This window comes from Rattus norvegicus, chromosome 1 (genome assembly GCF_021556685.1).
Source record: "Rattus norvegicus strain SHRSP/BbbUtx chromosome 1, alternate assembly SHRSP_T2T, whole genome shotgun sequence".
Classification (NCBI taxonomy): Eukaryota; Metazoa; Chordata; class Mammalia; order Rodentia; family Muridae; genus Rattus; species Rattus norvegicus.
The window spans coordinates 79,397,347-79,418,154 of NC_141534.1; the positions used below are offsets into that span (position 1 = coordinate 79,397,347).

A 20,808-nucleotide genomic window follows, 5' to 3' on the forward strand; every position below is an offset into this window, starting at 1 on the left:
AACATAGATCAGACTTCCCTCCTGTCCCCCAGAAATGTACCAGTTAGGTCTGGGGACAGCAAGTCAGTACCAGCCACCTACCCTGAGCATAGTTTGGCACCATCACGCTGGGTTTCTCAACAGCAGAGAGCTGGTATAACATGTTTCAGGCAGCGTTGCCTGCCCTGAAGGACTGAAAGTCACACAGAGATGAGGTGGTAACCACAGTCTATAGACCAGGGCTATCCGGGAAGGCATTCAGGGTATCCAAGGTCAAGCAGAGAGAGCATGGAAGTCAGGTTCAGAGTCCAGTAGTTGTTCACCTCAGCTAGGTCCTTTGGAAACATCCCCCAAAACAAAACATAACAAGCACAAACAACAACAAAAAGGTGCATGAAATGACACTGCAACTGGGGTGCTTTTTTCCCTCCCCTCACCCTTCCACCATTCCTCCCCATAGCCATTGGCTTAGCTCTGCCCCAGTGATGCACATGCCCCTAATGCAAGCTAAGAATACAGCTGAATGTTCTTTAGAAAAGCAGAGGGGTTTGTTCAAGAGGTCCTGACTCACACACATACACACACCAAGAGGCACAGAGCAAGGCTCTTTAGACAATCGGGTTAGGCTAAGGCTGCAGTGACACTGGTCTATCCTCCCTCCTCTTGGACTTTGGACTTTTGGGAACTGGCCTTCCACCTACCCAAAGAGCAATGAAGTTAGAGCTCTCGGTTCTTGTCTGGACAGGAGTCTCACCTGCATCGTGAGACTCACTAGGCACTGCAGCAGCTAAATCTTAGGGAGCTCAGGCCTAGGGCACAGCAACTGCTGCTCAATGGCCTGGGAGTCCAGATAGGGGCCAGCCAGCACCATTCACAGGTCAGGCTGCTGCTCACCCACCTCCTCCTTCAGTTGCTGCATCATTGAGTCACCACTTGCACTTAGGAGAGGCAGGAAGCCTGGAGACAGCAACCAGAGGGCAGCTATGGGGTCAGGGCTTGCCCCAAGCCCTAGGAGGCACCTGTAAGCACACACACAAGGCAGCCCAGCTTACTTCCCTCCAGGCCTGAAACTCAACCACAAAAGCATCTTCTTAACCAGCAGGGGGCAGGGCCTAGCCTTGGCCTTAGAGAGGAAGTTCAGGCCAGCATCCTCTGGGGTTTGGGTGAAAAAGGTGACCAATAGGCAGGGAGGCTTGGCTCAGCAGGACATCCCAGTCTTGGAAGAAGTCCTTGCCTGTGTAGAGCATGTGGTTCCCTTGTACTCTGATTAACAGAAGCCTTCTCTGGAAGAGCACAGCAGCTCCCCCAGGAGAGGATAGGCAGATGGAACAAATAAATGAAGAGGACACACCGGGGAAGAGAAAGGCTAAGAATCACAACGATCTCAGGAACAAGACCCATCTTGAATAAAAACACATCTTGACTCCCTGAGACCTGTGTATAGCAACCTTATCCTGTATCCTGTGACAGGAACCTCAGAAACTACTTTATAATCTCAAACAGATAAAAACTCCCAGAACCCTAGAGTTCTTGGGGGAGGATAAGGAGTGTAAGACGTGGATTGCTTTGTTCCATTTTTTTAGTAGGAGGTGAACTAGAGTCGGTCGGAGCTACAGTCAAGCAGGCTAGGGGCTAGGCCCTCTTTGTTTCAGAAAGTTACAAGTGGTAGGCCTAGTCACTTAGTTGGGTTAGATAGGGAAGCCAGAAATCTGAAAGGGCCACTCTCAAGCCCCGCCCCCTTTTAATGGCTAATTGTTCTAGGCTAATGAGATAAGGGACCTAAGAGATGCAAGCCCTGTAGGCCTATAGGAGGAGAGAACTGGAACATATCTCTGTAGGTTTTTGTTTTTTTAAAAACAAACAAACAAACAAACAAACAAAAAAAAACCACTGTCATGTGCCAAATCAGCACTTGGCCATTCATCCCTTTTCTCTATGTCAGAGTTCCCTTTCTACAGAATTGTATATTTAAAATTATTTGGCTGTCTCTAGTCTCTTGAATTTGTTTTCTTATTACCAAAAGTAGTTGAAGGACCTTCAACAGACATAGTGAGTTCAAAGTCAGGTGGGCTGTATGAGACCCTGTCTCAAGACAAAACCCAAATTAGAAAAAAAAAATGGGCAGAGGTGGAGAGATAGCCCAATCAGTGACAGTTTGCCTTGCTGAGTTTGACCCCTAGAACACACACTGAAAATGCTAGATGTGGCTAGGCAGTGTGGTGCTTTCCTTTAATCCTAGAAATCAGGAGGCAGAAGCAGGTGCATTTCTGTGAGTTCCAGACCAGTTATGGTTCACAAAGCCAGTTCTGGGACATCCAGGGCTATACAGGGGAACATTATCTTAGCCAGGCGGCAGCGAAGTCTTTAATTCCAGCACTCAGGATGAGGAGGCAGGTAACTGAGTTTGTGGCCGTTCTGGTCTACAGAGTGAGGTCCAGGACAGCTAGGGCTACCCAGAGAGAAACCATGTCTCAAAAGAAAGAAAGAAAGAAAGAAAGAAAAAGAAAGGAAGAAAAGTTTTAAAAGGTGGACCTGCATAAATAACTATATATATTGTCCTCTGGGATCCACTCCCTAAAATCTCACAACACACCCAGTCATACAGGAATAGACACATACATTAACATCTGGAGAAAGAAAACCAGGAAAAAGAAAGTTTCTTTTTTTTTTTAAATTTTTTTCCTGTTATCCCCTTTCGCAGTTTTCCCTCCAGAAACCTGCTATTCCATCCCCTCTCCCTGCTTTTAAGAGGGGGCTCCCTCACCCACCCATCTACTCCCTCCCACCTCTCCACCCCTACACTGGGGCATGGAGCCTTGACAGGACCAAGGATTCTAAAACAAAAGTAAGCATAGAGAGTCTTGTTTGCATCTCTTTTAAAAAGTTATTTCATGTACGTGAGTACTCTCTGGTTCTCTTCAGACACAGAGGACACTGGATCTGATTACAGATGGTTGTGAGCCACCATGTGGCTCCTGGGAATTGAACTCGGGACCTCTGGAAGAACAGCCAGTGGTCTTAACCACTGAGCCATCTTCCCAGCCTCTTTAAGGCTCTTTTAACATCTTATTTATTTATTAATTTTATGTGTACAGATGTTTGCCTGTACCTATGTTTCTGCACTACATTTGTGCAATGTACAGTGGAGACCAGAAGGGGGCCTTAGCTTCCCCAGGGACTGGAAATACAGACAGTTGTGAGCTGCTATGTGGACTTGAACCCTAGTCCTCTGGAAGAGCAGCCAGCTGCTCTTAACTGCTCCCATGTCTCCCCAGCCACCTCTTTATATCTCTTGAATAATGTAACAAAAGGATAAATCTTAGTAATGCTGCTTGAAATTGCAGTAGTTAGGAAGCTGAGGCAGGAGCATCAGTTTCACCATGAGATCATGTCGCCAGCCTCAGTTACATATTAAGTTCCAGGACAGCCTAAGCTACATTAGCCTCTCCTCAAAATAAACTCCTCACAATCCTATACAGGGCCATTAAGTCTAGGCCTACAGGATGTAGGAACTTTTCCCTTTTTTTCTTTTTTCTTCTGTTTTTTTTTGAGTCAGGGTTTCTCTGTGTAGGCTGGCTATCCTGGAACTCACTCTGTAGATCAGGCTGGTTTCAAACGAAAGAGATCCTGACTATGCCCCCGGAGTACAGGTATTAAAGGCATGCACCACTACCACCCTGTGGCTGAAAGCAGCATTTTTAGCATTTATTTTTGGAGCTGTAGAGATGACTCAGCCTTTAAGTGAACTGGGAGTTCTTCAGGTTTTGTTCCCAGCTCCCAAGGGTGGCTGTAACTGCAGTTCCAGGGGATTCCATGAACTTTTCTGACCTCCACCATCACACAGATGAATGCAGGTGACCAATCATCATTCATATACAATAAATAAAAAATTTGAAATTAAATTAAATTTGTTCTTTTATTTTAAAGATATAAACTTAGGTTTATGTGTGCGTATCCTTCCTCTCTCTCTCTCTCTCTCTCTCTCTCTCTCTCTCTCTCTCGTGTGTGTATGTTTACCACATGTGCCTGGTGTCTAAGGAGGACAGAAAAGAGGTCTGATCCCCTGGAACTGGAGCTGCAGATAGGATGCTGATAATTGAACTTGGGTCCTCTAGAAGATCAGCCAATAATCTTAACTGATAAGCTAGCTCTCCAGGCCTTTTAAGGAAGTTAAAAAAAATTCCACAATGGCTTTCACACACAGACAAGCCCAAGATCTGCTGGCTTTCAATGGGCAGGATCAAACATAAAGGCTCAAAAGGACAACAGTAGAGAATTGACAAAATGTAAAATTTGTGTTCTGGTTAGTCTTTTTATCAACTAGAGTCCCATGAGAAGAGGAAACCTCAAATGAGGAGTTGTCTTCATCAGTGTGGCCTGTGGGAAAGTCTCTGAAGCAATTGCTTGATTGATGTGGGAGGGTATGACCCACTGTGCCTGGAGCCACTTCTAGGTGGGTGGTCTTGGGTTCTGTAAGAAAGCAGGCTGAGTAAGCCAAAGAAAGCAAGCCAGTAAGAGGCATTCCTCCATGACCACTGCCTCCAGGTTCCCTGAGTTCCTGTCTTAGCTTCTCGCTTAGTCTGTGTTCTATTACTATGAACAGACACCATGACCATGGCAACTCATGTAAAGGAAACACTGAATTGGAGCTGGCTTACAGTTCAGAAATTCAGTCAGGAGCAGGAGCACGGGAATAGAGAGTAGCAGAGAGATCTACGACAAGATCCTCAGCAAGAAGACAAAGGACTTGGCCTGAGCATCTGAAATCTCCAAGCTAACCTGCAGTAACACAGTTCCTCTAAGTAGGCCACACCCATTCCAGGCCACACCTTCTAATAGTGTCACTCCTTGTTCACCAAGCACATGAATCTATGGTGCCATTCCTACTCAAACCAGGACAGAATCCCTCAGTGACAGGTTGTAGCTGGAAAGTTCGAAATGTAAATAACCTCTTCCCCACTTCTCGTTTCCTGTAGTCAAGGTAGGCCTTGAATTCACTGTGTAATAACCTAGTCTTGATTTCCTGACTTTCTTGGCTCCACATCTTCAGTATTTTGGTTACAGGGATTTGCCAACAGCCTAGCTTCTAGGTATAGATGTGTGTGCATGTGAGGTCATATGAGTGCACATGCTCTACATGCATGTGTGAAGGTCAAAGTTTATCTTCGGGCTTTTTCTCTCACATCCATACTTGTTAAGACAAGTATACTCTCTGAACCTGGAACTCATAGACTGGCTATGGTGCCCAGTGAAATTCAGAGGTCAACTTGTCCCAATTCAGTCAGTTTTTATGTGGGTGAAAGGAATCTAAACTCAGGTCCTCACCCTGTAACAGCAGCCACTTTACCAACTGCCCCCTGATCCTCTTTCCAAGCATTAGAAAGTCTGAGTTTATATCTAAATAACAAAGCATTTTAAAGATGAACTATACAGGTCAAATAATAAAACAGATAACATAATTCAGGAGGTTGAGGCAAGACAATTAAAAAGGCAGTCCATTGTAGATCGCTCCTGAGAGACACAGCCAGAATACAGCAAATACAGAGGCGAATGCCAGCAGCAAACCACTGAACTGAGAATAGGACCCCCGTTGAAGGAATCAGAGAAAGAACTGGAAGAGCTTGAAGGGGCTCGAGACCCCATATGTACAACAATGCCAAGCAACCAGAGCTTCCAGGGACTAAGCCACTACCTAAAGACTATGCATGGACTGACCCTGGACTCTGACCTCATAGGTAGCAATGAATATCCTAGTAAGAGCACCAGTGGAAGGGGAAGCCCTGGGTCCTGCTAAGACTGAACCCCCAGTGAACTAGACTGGTGGGGGGAGGGCGGCAATGGGGGGAGGGTTGGGAGGGGAACACCCATAAGGATGGAGAGGGGGGAGGGGGATGTTTGCCCGGAAACCAGGAAAGGGAATAACACTCGAAATGTATATAAGAAATACTCAAGTTAATAATAATAATAAAAAAAAGGCAGTCCATACTGACTAGTGACACACTGTCTCTAGAGTAGTAGGAATACATGCATGCATTACCACCCTGAGCTTTATACAAGATACATGCAAGGGTCTACTTGAAAGATAGCAAGATGGCACTGGGTTAAGATGCTTTCTCCCAAGCCTGAGGATATGAGTGCAATCCCCTACACTACTTTGTAGGAGTCCCTTGGCTTGTCTTCTGGCTTCCATGTGTACAGCATGCCATGTGTATGCACACATGCAAATAAATAATATAATGATAAAAGGAAAGGTTATGAAGCTGGGCATGGCAGCACACAGCTGTAATGTCAACACTTCTCCTCCTCTTCCTCCTCCTCTCCTACATTGTAAGATCCTATCTTCCGTGTAGAACTTTCAGGGCACCCTTGGGTGAACATTTCCAATTAAAAGGCAGCCTGGTATGAGACATGTTCTTTTTTGTTTAATTAATCATTTTATTCATTTACATTGCAAATGATATCCCCCTTCCAGGTTACTCCTCCAGAAACTTCCCACCTCACCGTCCCTCTCACCCCTCCCTTTTGACTCTATGAAGGTGCTCCTCCACCCATTTACTTGCTCCTGCCTCACTGCCCTAGCATCGCTCTTTGTTTGGGCATCCACAGGACCAATGGCCTCCCCTCCCATTGATGTCAGATAAGGGGCATCCTCAGCTACATATGTAGCTGGAGTCATGGATCCATCTTTGGTTGGTGGTTTAGTCTATGGGAGCTCTGGGTGGAGGTCCAGTTAGCTGATATTGTTCTTCCTATGGGGTTGTAATCTCCTTCAGCTTCTCCAGTCATTCCCTAGCTGTTCCATTGGGGGTCCCTGGGTTCAGTCCTATGGCTGGCTGGGAGTTCTGCATCTGCATTGGTCAGGTGCTGGTCAGTGAGTACAGTCATCACTCCTGGGCAGAGGTGTAAAACAGAAGGAACGTGTGTCTCTGGCTCTGTGGGGTTCTTGTGTCCCCTAGGACCCTAGGGGTCCCAGTTAGGTCAGGTATTGAGGCAAAGTTTAGGGCCTCATCTGTGATTGTGGAGGTGTCAGAACTCCTGGGGTCAAGCTGTCTCTGGGTGTGGGTTGAGTAGTTGGGGATGTAGAGCACAGGCTTCACTCCCAGGTCAAGACATGGTCTTAAATTATAGACAAGTGGACTTAGAACCTATTGTGGTGATCCATGGCTGTAATCTCACCACTTGGGAAAGAGTAGGATCATAAATTAAAGGCCAACTTGAATTATATATAAAGTTCCAGGCCAGCCTGACTTATCTTGCTAGATCCTGCCTCAACAAAACAAACAAAACAAAACAGAACAAAACACCCAAACACCAAGGGTTAGCTGAATGTGTTTCCACAGGTTTCTAATACCAACACTCAGGAGGCAGAGACAAGAGGATTTTGGTAACTTTCAAGGCCAACCTAGTCTATGTTTCCAGTTCCAGTACTACAGAGAGAAAGACCCTGTCTCAAAAGAAAACAAACAAACAAATGAAAACCAAACCAAACCAGGGAAGACACTTCACAGTACTTACATGCTTTCCAATTATGTGCAAGGCCCTGAACGTATGCAAAAATAAATAGGTAAACAAATAAAAGTAAAAATTTAAAATAGGGACAGTTCAATATACTATGGTGCACCCTACATTTGGAATAATATGAAAATATGTATCTGTGAAGATGGATGGAAATTTCTAAGCTAGACTTGGTGGCATATGCCTATAACACCAGAGGCAGGAAGATCAGAAGCTGCAAGATATTTGATCACACTGTGAGATCTTATACTGGAAAAATCTATCTCTGGTTGTGCTGTGGCTCAGCTGTAGCACACACCTTTAATCCAATTGTGTTGCAGGATATTTAATCACACAGTGAGACTGTGTACTGGACAAACCTGTTTCTAGTTGTGTCTCAGTCCTAGCATACAGCTTTAATCAGACAGTTTGCTGTTTCTTGGAAACAATATTGAATTAAGTCAACTATAGTTCAAGAGGTGGAGAAAGCCACCAGTTGACAGGAAGTGAACCTAGGGAAAAACCATAGAGAATGAGAGGAATGTCAGGAGATAGAGGAAGTAGAAAGGAGGGGGATTCAGTTGGAAGGGTTTTTCAGTTGTGTGGAGAAGGAGAACTGGTTTTTTCCCTTCTGGGACCTATGTTGAGGAAGAAGGTCAACTGTGTGCTTTCTCTGCCTAACTGAGCTAGGAGGTTTTCACCACAGCATGTAGGCCTTCAGTCTTCATTTGGTAAAATTGAATATTTAGGATTTTGTTTTAAAACGTTAATGAGGAAACTGTTGTTTTTAAAACAACAGTTAAATACTGAATTTGTGGCCAACATGTGGTACAAGAGAAATTGTTTCTAAAATAAGTCAATATTGTTGATATTCTAAGTTCCACCCCCACAGCTACCTGGGAACAGCCAGGTATGCTCCACCCCACAGTTGCCTGGCAACAGCCAGCTGTGCCTGACACTATGTAAGGGGCTGCTTGCCTCCTCCTCATTCTCTCTTTCTCTTTGTTCTTTGCTTCTCTGCTCTCTTTCCCTCTGTCCCTGTCCCTTCTCTCCCCACCCCCACCCTTTCCTCCACATGCTCATGGCCAGCCTTTCGTCTCCTTTCCTCTTCTCTCATTAAACCTCTCCACGTGGAACCATGTTGGCTTGGTATGTTCTGTCTGGGCGCAGGCCAAGATTCTAAATCCTAACAAATATAACCTTGCCATAGCAAGGTTATTTCAGAGCCATACCTGGGAAACCTCAATCAAAAAATTTTTCTGTCCCAGAGTGGCAAGGAGCCAGTCTATAGGGCACTTCCTTAATTGCTAATTGGTGTAGGGTGGCCTTACGTCATTCCTGTGGGTAATGTGATTCATGGGCAGGTGATTCCTTTTTTAAGGAAGGTAGAATGGCAGAGGCAGCAAGCTAGTCAGCAACAGTTCATCTGTGGTCTCTGCTTCAGGTCCTGCCTCCAGGTTTGTGTTATGGCTTTGTTTTTTACAGGTGGTAAAACATAGGAGGAAAGAAACTCTTTCCTACCAAGTTAGTTTTGCCCATGATGTTTATCATAGCAACAGAAACCTAAATGAGGAAAGACCTAAATGATACTAGATCACTCACCTGCCTCAGCCCCTTGAGTGACCCCCGGCTCTCTTGGCAATCACAATAAAGACCTGTGGTTCCAGAAGGTCTAATTCTTCACAGTGGTACTAACTGCCCTAGACAGATTTTGCTGCCAGGGCTTTTTAAGATTAACCCTTTCTGGTCTTGCTCAAAGTTGGCAAGGTTTTGCTGTGAGTCCAGCCTGCCTTGAGATAAAAGCAGCCTTGTTACCAGACTAGAATGGCTCAACAGATCCATCCATTCTGGAATGGTGTCTACCTGACAGATTAACCTGACAGACAAGAAGGATCAAAGCAGTGACACGAGTCAGAGCTCATCCTCTAGAGCTGCCTTAGAGCTGGGGATGGGCAGCTGATCTTATTGTTTGGTCATCAGGTCCTCAGATGGCTGGGCCTAACAGGTGTTAGAAACATTAGAAGGTAGAGAGTGGCTGGAGGAACTGGAGGGGCAGACAGGACAACAATGAGAGTCCTAAAAGTGTGAGACGGCATCAATGTTGATGGCAATGGCTGGTAATTCTGAGGTAACACCGTGAGAATCATAAGGGCTTGGATGAAGAAATCACCAACTGTACCAGGATTGAAAATTCAGAGGGACTGAAGACACAAAATAGAGTTTAAGTCATAAAAAGGGCTAGGGGAACTAATGTTGTCCAAACTTTTCCAGAGAAGCCATATAGGAGTTTCCTGAGCCAGGAAGTGTAGTATAATCTTCATTTACATTGTCAACTGTTTTGGTTGTGGTTTGGTTTGAGAGTTTTTGGTCTACTTTTCCAAAATGTTGCCGGGGAATAGCAGGTTTCACTGAAGATACGATGTGTGCCTCTCCCTCGGGGGTGAGAATTATGGAATGATCATTGATCAACTTCTTTTTCTCTGTCATTTTGAACATATCAACATGCTGCTTTCTGGACTCCAACTTTTTGTGTGGTAAGAAACTGAATGAACAGTTTTGGGTGAAGATTTGACTAAGTGTCCTCCTCTTGGCCCCATAGATAGTAATCGTTTACCCTGGAGTGTCCTGGGAAACAGAGCATTGTGTCACAGCATTATAGTGTCAGTCAGGAGCTACCATTTTATTCTTTTTACTCCAAACCTAAAATAGGGAACTTATTTTCTTGAGTATGAATGAGGCAGGTTCTATAAACCAGCACTTATTAAACAATGTTTATGTCCAAGTAAAAAGTGAACCATGATGTTCACTTTTATACGAATGCTAACATGTGCCAATTGCTTTTTTTTTTTTTTTTTTTTTTTTTTGGTCAACTTGACACAGCTAGGAAAATCTGGGGAAGAAGAGGGAGCTTAATAGGTAAGTCTATGGGGGAGCATCATGTCTGATTTATGTCCCTGGGTACAAGGTCATGGCTCTATAAATGTATATATGTGCAGGCTCAGTCATGGAGAGCAAGCCCATAAGAAGCTGTACTCCATGGTATCTACCTCAGTTCTTGCCTCGAGTCCTGTCTTGAGTTCCTGCCCTGACTTCCAGTCAGGCTGTGATTGGGAAGTAAAAGCCAAATAAACCCTTGCTTCCCCAAGTTGCATTTGTTTGTGGTGTTTGGAGTCCTAGCAGGAGAAAGCATATTAATACAGTGTGCAGAGTCAGTGAAGGATAGCAGTGTGCAGCCTGTTATAATTCAAAGGACTCCACCTAGTATTGCTAAAGTGGAAAGCGTCTTTATTGGGGTTTGGATATCAACTAAGAAAGGATCACGTGCTTGAACATTGGTCCCTAGCGTGTGGCCCTGTTTGGAAAAGTTGTAGAAAATCTGGCAAATGTAGCCTTGGCAGGTCTCCACTGCCCCACTGACCAGCCTTTCCTGTCTTAAGGGCAGAATGTGAAGGCATCAGTGGGTTGTGCCCTGCCATCATCGCTCCATTTCAGCTCTAACCTCAAAGAGAACTATTATGAGGTCATTGCCCACTTACAGCTCTGGCCGAGGCTGCCTCTGTCCTCACAGTGAGTGCAGTTGCTGTTGGCTGGTTGGAGAGCATTTGGGTTTCTAGGCTGGTGAGCCACTGCGCTCGGATCTTTGTGAGTTGTTGAATCTGAACACAGTGAGTTTTCTTCTACGTTCCTATGTTTCAGTTTAGAGGTTTCTGTTTTCTGCTTTTAAACTAACTCTTCTAGTTCTTCGTTGAAATATGATTGGGAAATTTTTTATTGTCTTTGTTAATTAGTTTTTTGACTTTGCTTTAAAAATGTCCTATTTTACATGTCTCTATTCCTTTAACTATTTTGGAACATTAGTTTACACAACATGCTCATTCTCACAATGATATTTCCATACACGTACATGAAGAACTTTGATCACTTCCCCTCCCTGATCACACCTTCTATTGTCTGCCCCTTCCAAGTCCCCCAGTGTTTCCTTTTTTGTTCATACCCTTACTTTCCAAGTACAGGCCTAGTTATATCAAGTCCTCCTATTCACAGGACTGACTGGCAATATTGGATGGTCTCTTAAGGAAGGGCAACAATGTGTCTCTGTGCTTTAGCAGAAAGTTTCCTTCTAGCTGGTTATCTTAGGATCTTCCTGGCAGTTCATGTTGGAGTCTCCGCACATTAAGCCCAAGATGCCTGAGACATCTGATAACAAGGAAGAAAAACCTGCTTGATGTACTGTTTCAGGGCACAGGGCCATGACCTCTTTTGGGGTCCAGTATGAGTACTGAGGCTTCAGGGTCTGCTTCTTTGGTGCAGGTACCTAATGATGTCAATTCTGTAACTGTTCTTCATACTTATCATTCTCCTGTTTATTTATTATTCCTTCTCTTTCCTCTTTCCTTGATTATACCAGTATTTGGTAACTGGGCAAGACTTAGTAGGAGCTTGCTTGATGTCCAGAAGCTAGATGGTACCAATAATATTAAAGTGAAGGCTCTACATGAATTCAAGAGAAATGTATGTTACACTCAGTCGAGGTGAAAATGAGAGTAACCTGGAGCCAAGGGCAGAGATTAGTAAATCTGCAGCTGATCCTCCAGTCTTAGTCTAAATTCTATACAATAAAAACAGGACGTTTTTATTACAAAACTGAGGATGGAATAGCATACAGATATTTCCCAGAAAATCGGCAATGGGTTCCTCGGGTTTAGGGAAGGTGGTGGCATCCCCTAGAAATTCTCCATACAGGTTAAGTAAGGATGTTTTTGTAGATAGATGGAGTCCTGAAGACTGTAAGGTTAGCAGTATGACCTTATGTTTGCCCTTTCATGAAACCATACTGTCATATCTGAAAGATGGTGACTCTGTAACCGCAATACTGCTGCCCCTGACCTAATCAGAGACTGGTGGTCGGGAGATATAAAAACATTGTGCTTGCTACAAAACAATTATGTTTGAGATTGTATAGTTCCCTTTTTTTCTCTTCTCAATCCGTATGACTCTGTATCATAAGAAAATGTTGACACAGGAAAATAGGGAAGCATTTACCCAACCCCCTATAAATTTTGTAACCCAACTTCTTGTATGATTGCAATAAAATACTGGGGTTGAGTCAAATCTATATGAGCATTTCTGACTCTTGAGTTCAGAAGCTCTCATGGCAAAAAAGAACAGCCTGTTAGCATATATATGTATATGTATATGTATATGTATATGTATATGTATATGTATATGTATATGTATATGTATATGTATATGTATATGTATATGTATATGTATATGTATATGTATATGTATGTATATTCTCAATTGTGTGTTTTCTTATTTGCCTATCAAGTATCCCCAGTACTTGACAACCCCAGACTCATGTCAAGGCTGGACCATGGCAAGTTCAAAAGTCGTGACACCATGCAAGGGCCAAAGGAATGATCAGATCCCATTCTGTTCCTGCTAATTCTGGAAGTGGGCAACTGAAACGACTTTAAGGACAGAGTAAATGTCTTTGTTTTCTCCCTCCCCCCTAAATGTAAGTCTTAAGAGGGCCAGATTTGTGCTTCCTTGAAGAGCATTCCTGGCTGGCACATACCATAGTTGGTCCCTCCACCTACTTGGGTCATGGTCATTCCATGAGGTATCTTCTGTCTTAAGGTGGGTGAATGTGATTTACCAGGCACAGGAGATGGGGCAATAATAATTTTGAAGCAAAGGATCAAGCCTGTGCCCTTGAGTTGTGCGGTCCAAAGAACATGTGAAGGAACAAAACCTGCCTAGTGCTGGCATAGTCTGTCTAGCACTTCACAGACTCCCTAACAAACTCTTGTCCCGTCGGAAAAACAGAGGGGAACTGTTAGTGTCTCTGGATCCTGGGCTTTGGGGAGATGTCTCAGGCCTCATGGGGAACATGGGATGGATGGTGTCCTCTTCCTCTCAGCCCCACAGGTGTTAGTCTCAAACCCTGGGGTACCACGGCAAACAGTATTTTGTCTTGACTTCCAATGTAGTAAGTAGCTACCATCCTTTAGCACCCATCGATGTTTGTTTACAAAAAATAATAATTGAATACTTTGAGAGTATAGACCTGAGTTGCTACAAAGTTATCATAAAGGCTGGGGTCAAGCAGAACACTGTCCATCTAGTAACCAAGGAATACCAGAGCCCATAACTGAGGGAGGACCAAAGGTCTGGAGCCCATCCATCATTCTCAGGATTCTGTGTTAACAAGGAAATTGTTCTTGTTAAAGTTAGAGTGTCAAAAGTTCCACAGAGTGTCAAGTGTTTGAATATTGTTCCCACAAGGGGGTGCCATTTGGGAGAAATTAAGGATCTTACAGTGAGCCTAACAGGTAGAAGTGGGTCACTGGGCAACATTGGAGACAGATCTTTGAGTGTAACCAGCTCTCTACTGCCCCACTGACCAAGATCATTCTTCCTGTCCTTTGGGACAGAATGTGAGGAAACCCAGTGGGTTGTGCCTAGACACCATTGGTCCATTTCCTGCTCTGATCTCACCAGGAACCATTGTAGGGAATGATAGACACCTGCCCATTTAGAGCTCTGACTGAGGCTGCCTCTTGCCATTACATGTTTGAAGCTGTAGGTTGGTTGGAAACCAACTGGAATTTGATGCTGCTAAGTCATCATACTTGGACTTTGTGAGCTTTGGATCCCAAAGTAGTTTCTCTCCACTATGACATGGTTTTTTTTTTTTTTTTTTTTTTTTTTTTGGTTTTCGTTTGTGTATTTGCTGGCTTGATTCATGCATTTACTTTTCCATGCTCTTTATTATCTCCCATTTTACTTTTTATTGTTTTAAGTTATATTTGATAAGTGAGAACATTTTCTGTTTTCATTTACGTGTAGGTGTATTTTTGCCTTCATGTGTGTCTGAGCACCATCTCCCTGGTCCCTGCTGTGGAGGTCAGAAGAAGGGACTCAGATTTTCAGGAACCAGAATTACATTTGGTTGTGAGCCTCTTATCATACACCTGGAATTAAAACAATAACATGTTCACATACCATAACTGGGTTTTAAAACAAACCAAAAGTCTCACTACAACTACCTGTAGTTCCATTTCCAGAGAATCTGATGCCCTCTCTGACCTTTGAAGGTCATAAATAACATTATATAAAGACTTGTATTAGTATTCTAAGCGACATGTAGCGTCTGTGAGTTTGTTGTATGGGTCTCCTTAGAGGCCAGAGGTGTAAGATGTCCTAGAGCTGAACTTACAGCAGCCACCTGACCTGGGTCCTGAGAACCAAATGCAGGTCCTCTGCAGGAGTAGCTGATATTCTGGACTCCAGAAATAGCTCCCCAGCCTGGACACTGTGGTTTTTGGAGGGTTTGTCGTCTTATCTACTCTTCTTGAGCCTGATTTTCTTAGTGCATTGGTTCACAGTGAATGCTGAGATCGGGGGGGGGGGGGGAAGTAGGATGGTTGTCTTTTCCAATGAGCAGCTCTTACTGTCTTTGATTATTTGTTTTGTTCTTTCAGTTTGCAGTTGGTCCCTATTGACCTGATCCTTGCTATAGTTGTATCTACTGCTTTAGAAGGTGTTTTGTTCTTCTCTTTCCAAGCATTTAAAGTACCTGACTAGGTTATCTGACATATTTCTGACCCTTTTTTTGATAAGAAATAATTTGTAGTTGTAAACATTCCCTTGGGGCTGATTTAAACCTTTTTTTTTTTTAAATTTCTCCTTAGAGCTTGGTTCTAGTCAAGTCATGAGAGCCTGATGATGCAGCAGGATCTGAAGGTCTGCTACTCGATTGAGGAAAACTTCTCCATTGGGTGAAAGAAACTTTTCAGTGGTGAAACAGACCTTCCATATCACCACATTGACCTCTGTGTCTGAAAAAATTCTTCGAAACATCAAGAAGTATGCCTCACTGCTCTGCAGGGAAGCCAGGATTATGAAAATCCTTAGCCATTCTAACATTATCAAGCGTTTCATGTGGTCCAGAGAAGAGAGATCACTTACAAGGTGATGGAGTGTGCCCCAGAGGGAGAGCTACTAGATCTCATCATGAAGGCGGTCTTTAGAGGAGAGCTAGTCTTGGAGAATGTTTGTTCAGATAGTACATGCTGTGCAGTACTGCCACAACAATCACATTGACCATCGAGACACAAAGGCCAGCTATTTTGACTGATTACAGGGGCAAACCCAAGATGTCTGATTTTGGCCTTGCTGCTAAAGTAATTCTTAGGCAGAAACTGGCAAATTTCTGTGGCACACTGCCCTACTGTGCCTCAGAACTCTTGTAAGCAGAGGTGTAAGAGGGATACCCAGTGGATATCTGTAGTTTAGTGGTCCTCCTCTTCCTCATGTTGTCTGGGAGCCTGCCTTTCTAAGGCAGGTCTTTTGAGGAGGTGATCATTGCTGCAAACTTCAGCATTTCTCCTCATGTTTCCATTGATGTTTTCAATGTCGTCATTGAAACGCTAATGATCAATCCCAGCAAGAGGCTCAACATTCACCAAATCAAGACACACCCCATGATCAGGGACTGTGAGTCATGTTTACCACCTACTTCCACACAGGTTTTCCCAGACACTCCGAGCCCTAGTGTTGTCAGGAGCATGAGAGTCATTGCATATAAGCCTGACAGGAATATGTCCTCCTGCAGACCCAGGAGGAGCTCTGTGGATCCCTGCAAGTGCCTAAGATTGTAACCCTCACAGGCTTCTCCTCTGGGTATACCTTGGAGAAAGAGGCCCTCATGGAGGAAAAGAACCTCACCCAGGAAGATGCCATCAAACAGGAAGAGGCTCCTTCAGAATGTCTCCATCATTTAGGAAGAGCTCATTACTGATGTCCATCCTCAGGATGTGGGCTGAACTTGCCCTCATACCTGGCAACACCACTCGATGGGGGTGAGGAAGGCAATCATGAACTGTCTCTCAAACCTGTGCTGCTGCTGCCACAACCAAAAAGAAGTCGTTTCCCATAAGAACCTGGCTCTGAGGAAAGGAGATCTTAGAGTCATCTTCAAGATCAGGTGGGCACAAGTCCTCATTCTTTTTATACATATTCCCTCTTGTCCTTTGTGACAAATGAAGCAAGTGCCCACTTGTGGCACATTTAGGAACTTGATATGTCAGTTCAGAAAGACCAATTCAATAGAAACCCCTGAAAGACCACCTCATGCCTGCTGATCCAAAATTGGATGGCAGAGATGCTGATTAAAGCAGGGAGAGAGGAGGGTGGGGGTATGTCCAAAGGAAGCAGAGAGTCATTGGCAAACCAGTGAGGTGTTATGGCTCTGCAGGGCCAGTCCCATGTGCCCCCTGTGTATCCAAGTTACTAAGAGCCTCTCCTGTTTCTTTCTGCTTTTAACTCTGGAAGATGACTAACCTAATTTCCATGGCTTGTGAGCCATGTGTTGGTGGTTGGCTTGGCTGAGAATCAGACAGCCTTTCAGGGGATCCAGGTGTCCAGAAACCAGTACATTCATAGGCCCCTTTGCTCCTGGGGACAAAAAGAGATGTCCACAGCAGCACAGATTTGTCCAGATAAAATCCCAGGCAGGAAGAGCTAGCTTTTCACTGGGTTTTGCTCAGAGGAGAGAGCTAAGGTACAAAAGTGCTCCAAAGTTGTATATGGAACAGTAGCCCTGTGACCTCTTCTCCAGCCTCTTCATCAGAAATTGTTCTATAGGAAGTGGCTGTCCTTTGCTCTCTGTTTCTTGCAGGGAACATGGTTTTCTTCATGAGGTAGAATTCTCTCTCTAGAGAAGTCTCCCTACCCAGTCTGTCCCACCTGACCCCAAATGGGTTCCCAGGTTGAGAGTGTGGTCTGAAAGTGTCTCTGTGAGTCCTCTAGGGGGCAGCCTCCTACCAACCTTTTACAACCCCCAACCCAGCCTTATGCCCCTTCAAAAGCCACCACAGGTTACCTTGCTGGAGTCTTCAGAACCAACTCAGAGCAAAGCTTATGTAAAACATAGCTGTGGAGTGACTCCAGAGGTAGCTTTGCCATCTCTCCCCACCAATTCTGTCCTCTAGTTCCTCACCTCCTGCCTCTGTATACTTCTGTGTTTTAGTCCACCATTTGCCTTGTAAATAGGGTTCAGACTCAGCACCAAGTGCCACACTGTGTGGGACCAGGGTCAAACTAGAAACCCTTATGATCAGGCAGCAACCTGCTGTGCTGCTATGGACCTGCCTTATGCCAGCTTCAGGCCTCTACCTGGAGTCTGCACCCAGCTGGACATATCTGCAACATTGCTTCCATTTTTATGAGTATTTGCACATTGCTTGTACTTGCCCAGGTAAGCATCCTTGTATGTCCTTTGAGATGGCTTCTGGGAAGCTTTCCTGTCCCTTTCACTTTGACATTGGTAAGATGTCATCTCCTGTGTTCTTTCTCTCTAGACTGTGCCAACATCACTCAAAGCATGAGGCACATAGAAACCTGGGTTACTGACATGGATGGTTCCTCCAATAAAATGTCTGCCATCATTTTGAACACAAGACCACAAGGCTCCTGGCATAGTATTCCTGCTGGAATTTCTGCTGAATTCAGTAGCATGTCCCTACAGCATTCTACTGTTGTAAAACACAATCTTATTTAGTACCTTCACGGTCCACTGAGCAACACTAAACTCTTGTAGGACACATATCTGCACTCACCCCAATCTGAAAAGAGAGGTGTGTCTTATTCCTCTCTGTGGCAGGAAGAGCACCATTGGACCCTATGCTCCCCAATCCACAATGAACAACTCTGGGAAAGTTTATTTCACAAGTTCTGTGCTGGCCTTAGCTACTGGAACAGACTGAGCTACTCAGACAAAACCAAGGAGGACTTCTCAGCAACTCTGGTCAGACTGGCTGGAATCACCATTTTTCCTTGCCATCCATGCACTTGAACCAGTACCCCCTGGTGAGTCCGTGTCTCTCTCTGTGTCTTTGTTTCTGTCTCTTCTTGTACATGAACAACTTCCAGACAGGCAGGTCTCGAGTGCTCTTTCATAAAATGGACCCCTAGGGAATTGTGAAACACTAGAGATGGCTGTAAGTGTCAAACACAAAACACAAACATAACATTTAAAATCACAATTGATGGAAAGAGATAAAGGAAATTAAAACCAACAGACAAACAGCCGTAACAACAACAACAGCAGCAGCAGAAACAACAACAACAACCGTAAGAACAACAACAACAACAACAACAAAAACATCCATTAAAATGTCACTCTTAATAATAGACTCACAGCACCATGCCAAGGGAACATATTCCACATACAACAAAAGATAGAAATTGATTTTTATTCACTGATATGTTCAGATGTCTGAGGCACACTTCTATTATATATTCTGACATTTGGTTCTTTCTACTTTGGTTAGGAAGAATAGTATTTCTGTGGTGGTTTTAGTGTTCACATTGTCTCATCTATAACTCAAATGGAATGGAACTCAGGACATAGCCCACATTGGCTTTTAGTTCCTGTGGATCCTGCTGCCTCAGTTCCTCCTTAGGTGCACTGTAATGATGTTAGCATTTGTGGTTTACTTAGGGTCTCATATGTCCCAATAGGCCACCATCATCCCAAAGATGACCTTGAGCAAGATCCTCATCTTCCTGTTTCTGTATTGCCGGTGCAGAGATATTAGCTTTGAGCACTCTGTCCTGTCAAGTATCAAAAGTTCAAGGCCAGTGTAGGTAAAGGTGACTTATAGGTGGAGTGGTATCCTGTTTGAAAAGGACATGCACACTCTAAATATGTAGAACTATCATATTTAATGTCTGGGACTTGGGAGATGTGTATGGGTAAAGTGTCACAGTGCAACAAAAGGACCCTGCAAAAACCAGACATGGGCCCCTAGAGTTGACCCAATGCCACAGCTCTCCGTGCCTGGATTCCACTGGCAGAGAGTTGGTCTCCCAGGAGTGCTGACATACCTGAGAGCTGAGGAACCTGCCTGGATCCCTAGGACATGAGATCCAAGAAGCAGACTGGGATGAGATCCTGGATTCCCTCTGTGCCTGGAGCTGATCCTGTACCATATTTCTCTATACCCAGATCCCACAAGGAGAGAGCTAGTCTTCCAAGACAGCTGACACACAGATTTACAGGAGGGTCAAGCCACTGTCAGAGACAGCAGGACCAGAGATATTGAGATAACAAGAGGCAAGTGCCAGAACCTAAGCAACAGAAACCAAGGCAACTTGGGATTTTCAGAAGGCAGTTCCCACACCACAGCAAGTCCAGGATACCTCAACACACCGGAAAAGCAAGATCATGATTTAAAATCACATCTCATGATGATGGTAGAGGACTTGAAGGACATAAATAACTTCCTTAAATAAATACAGGACATGGTTTCTGCCTGCACCAGGAACTGAACTGAACCAGTCCCACAGCTCCCTGCACCCAAATCCCCTGGAGGAGAGAGCTGGACCCTCAGAAGGGCAGACAATCCTGAAGCCTCAGGGAAGACAACTACTTCTGCCCACATCCCTGACCCAAGAGGAACCAGTCTGGTGCCCTCTGTGCTTTCTGGGCACAGGGACCAAGGAACACTCAGGGGCAGAGACCTTCTGGGATCCTGCATATGCTACAAGCTGAAAGCCAGTCTCCAGGAGCACCTACAAACCTGAGAGCAGAGGTAAGGCCAACTCTTCTGTGCATAGCAACCCATCTGGGAGGCTTCAGGTCACACAAACCCAATAGCAGCTCTCTGCTCCCATATCCAGCTGAAAGACAACAGGAGTGCTGACACAGGCTTACAGGAGGGTCAAGCCACTGTCAGAGACAGCAAGACAAGGTAACACTAGAGACAACCTGATGGCAAGAAGCAAGCACAGGAACCTAAGCAACAGAATACAAGATTACTTGGCATCATCAGAATCCAGTTCTCTCACAAAGCAAATACTGGATACCCAAACTCACCAGAAAAGCAAGATTTGGATTTAAAAAATCACATCTCATGATGATGATAGAGGACTTTCAGATGGATATAAATAACTCTCTTAAAGAAATATAGGACAACACAGGTAAACAAGTAGAAACCCTTAAAGATGAAACACAAAATTCCTTAAAGAATTACAGGAAAACACAACCAAACATGTGAAGGAATTGAACAAAATAATCTAGGGTTTAAAACTGGAAATAGAAACAATAAAGCACAAAGGGAGACAAGCCTGGAGATAGAAAACCTAGGAAAGAGATCAAGAGTCATAGATGCAAGCATCTATATCTTGTATCACAGAATACAAGATAGATGAGAGAATCTCAGGAGCAGAAGATACCATAGACAACATCGAAATAACTGTCAATGATAATATAAACTACAAAGAGCTCCTCACCCAAAGCATTCAGGAAATCTAGGACACAAT

At 44.3% G+C, this 20,808-nt stretch overlaps 1 pseudogene across 1 annotated transcript; it reads left to right on the forward strand.

The window, feature by feature from the left end:
• Nucleotides 1-12,160: 12,160 nt before the first annotated feature.
• On the forward strand, nt 12,161-17,942 carry LOC148007214 (sperm motility kinase X-like; annotated as a pseudogene). The gene is made up of 3 exons (XR_015648622.1): nt 12,161-12,265; nt 15,187-16,468; nt 17,844-17,942. The product of XR_015648622.1 is annotated as a sperm motility kinase X-like (transcript).
• The last annotated feature ends 2,866 nt before the right edge of the window (nt 17,943-20,808 follow it).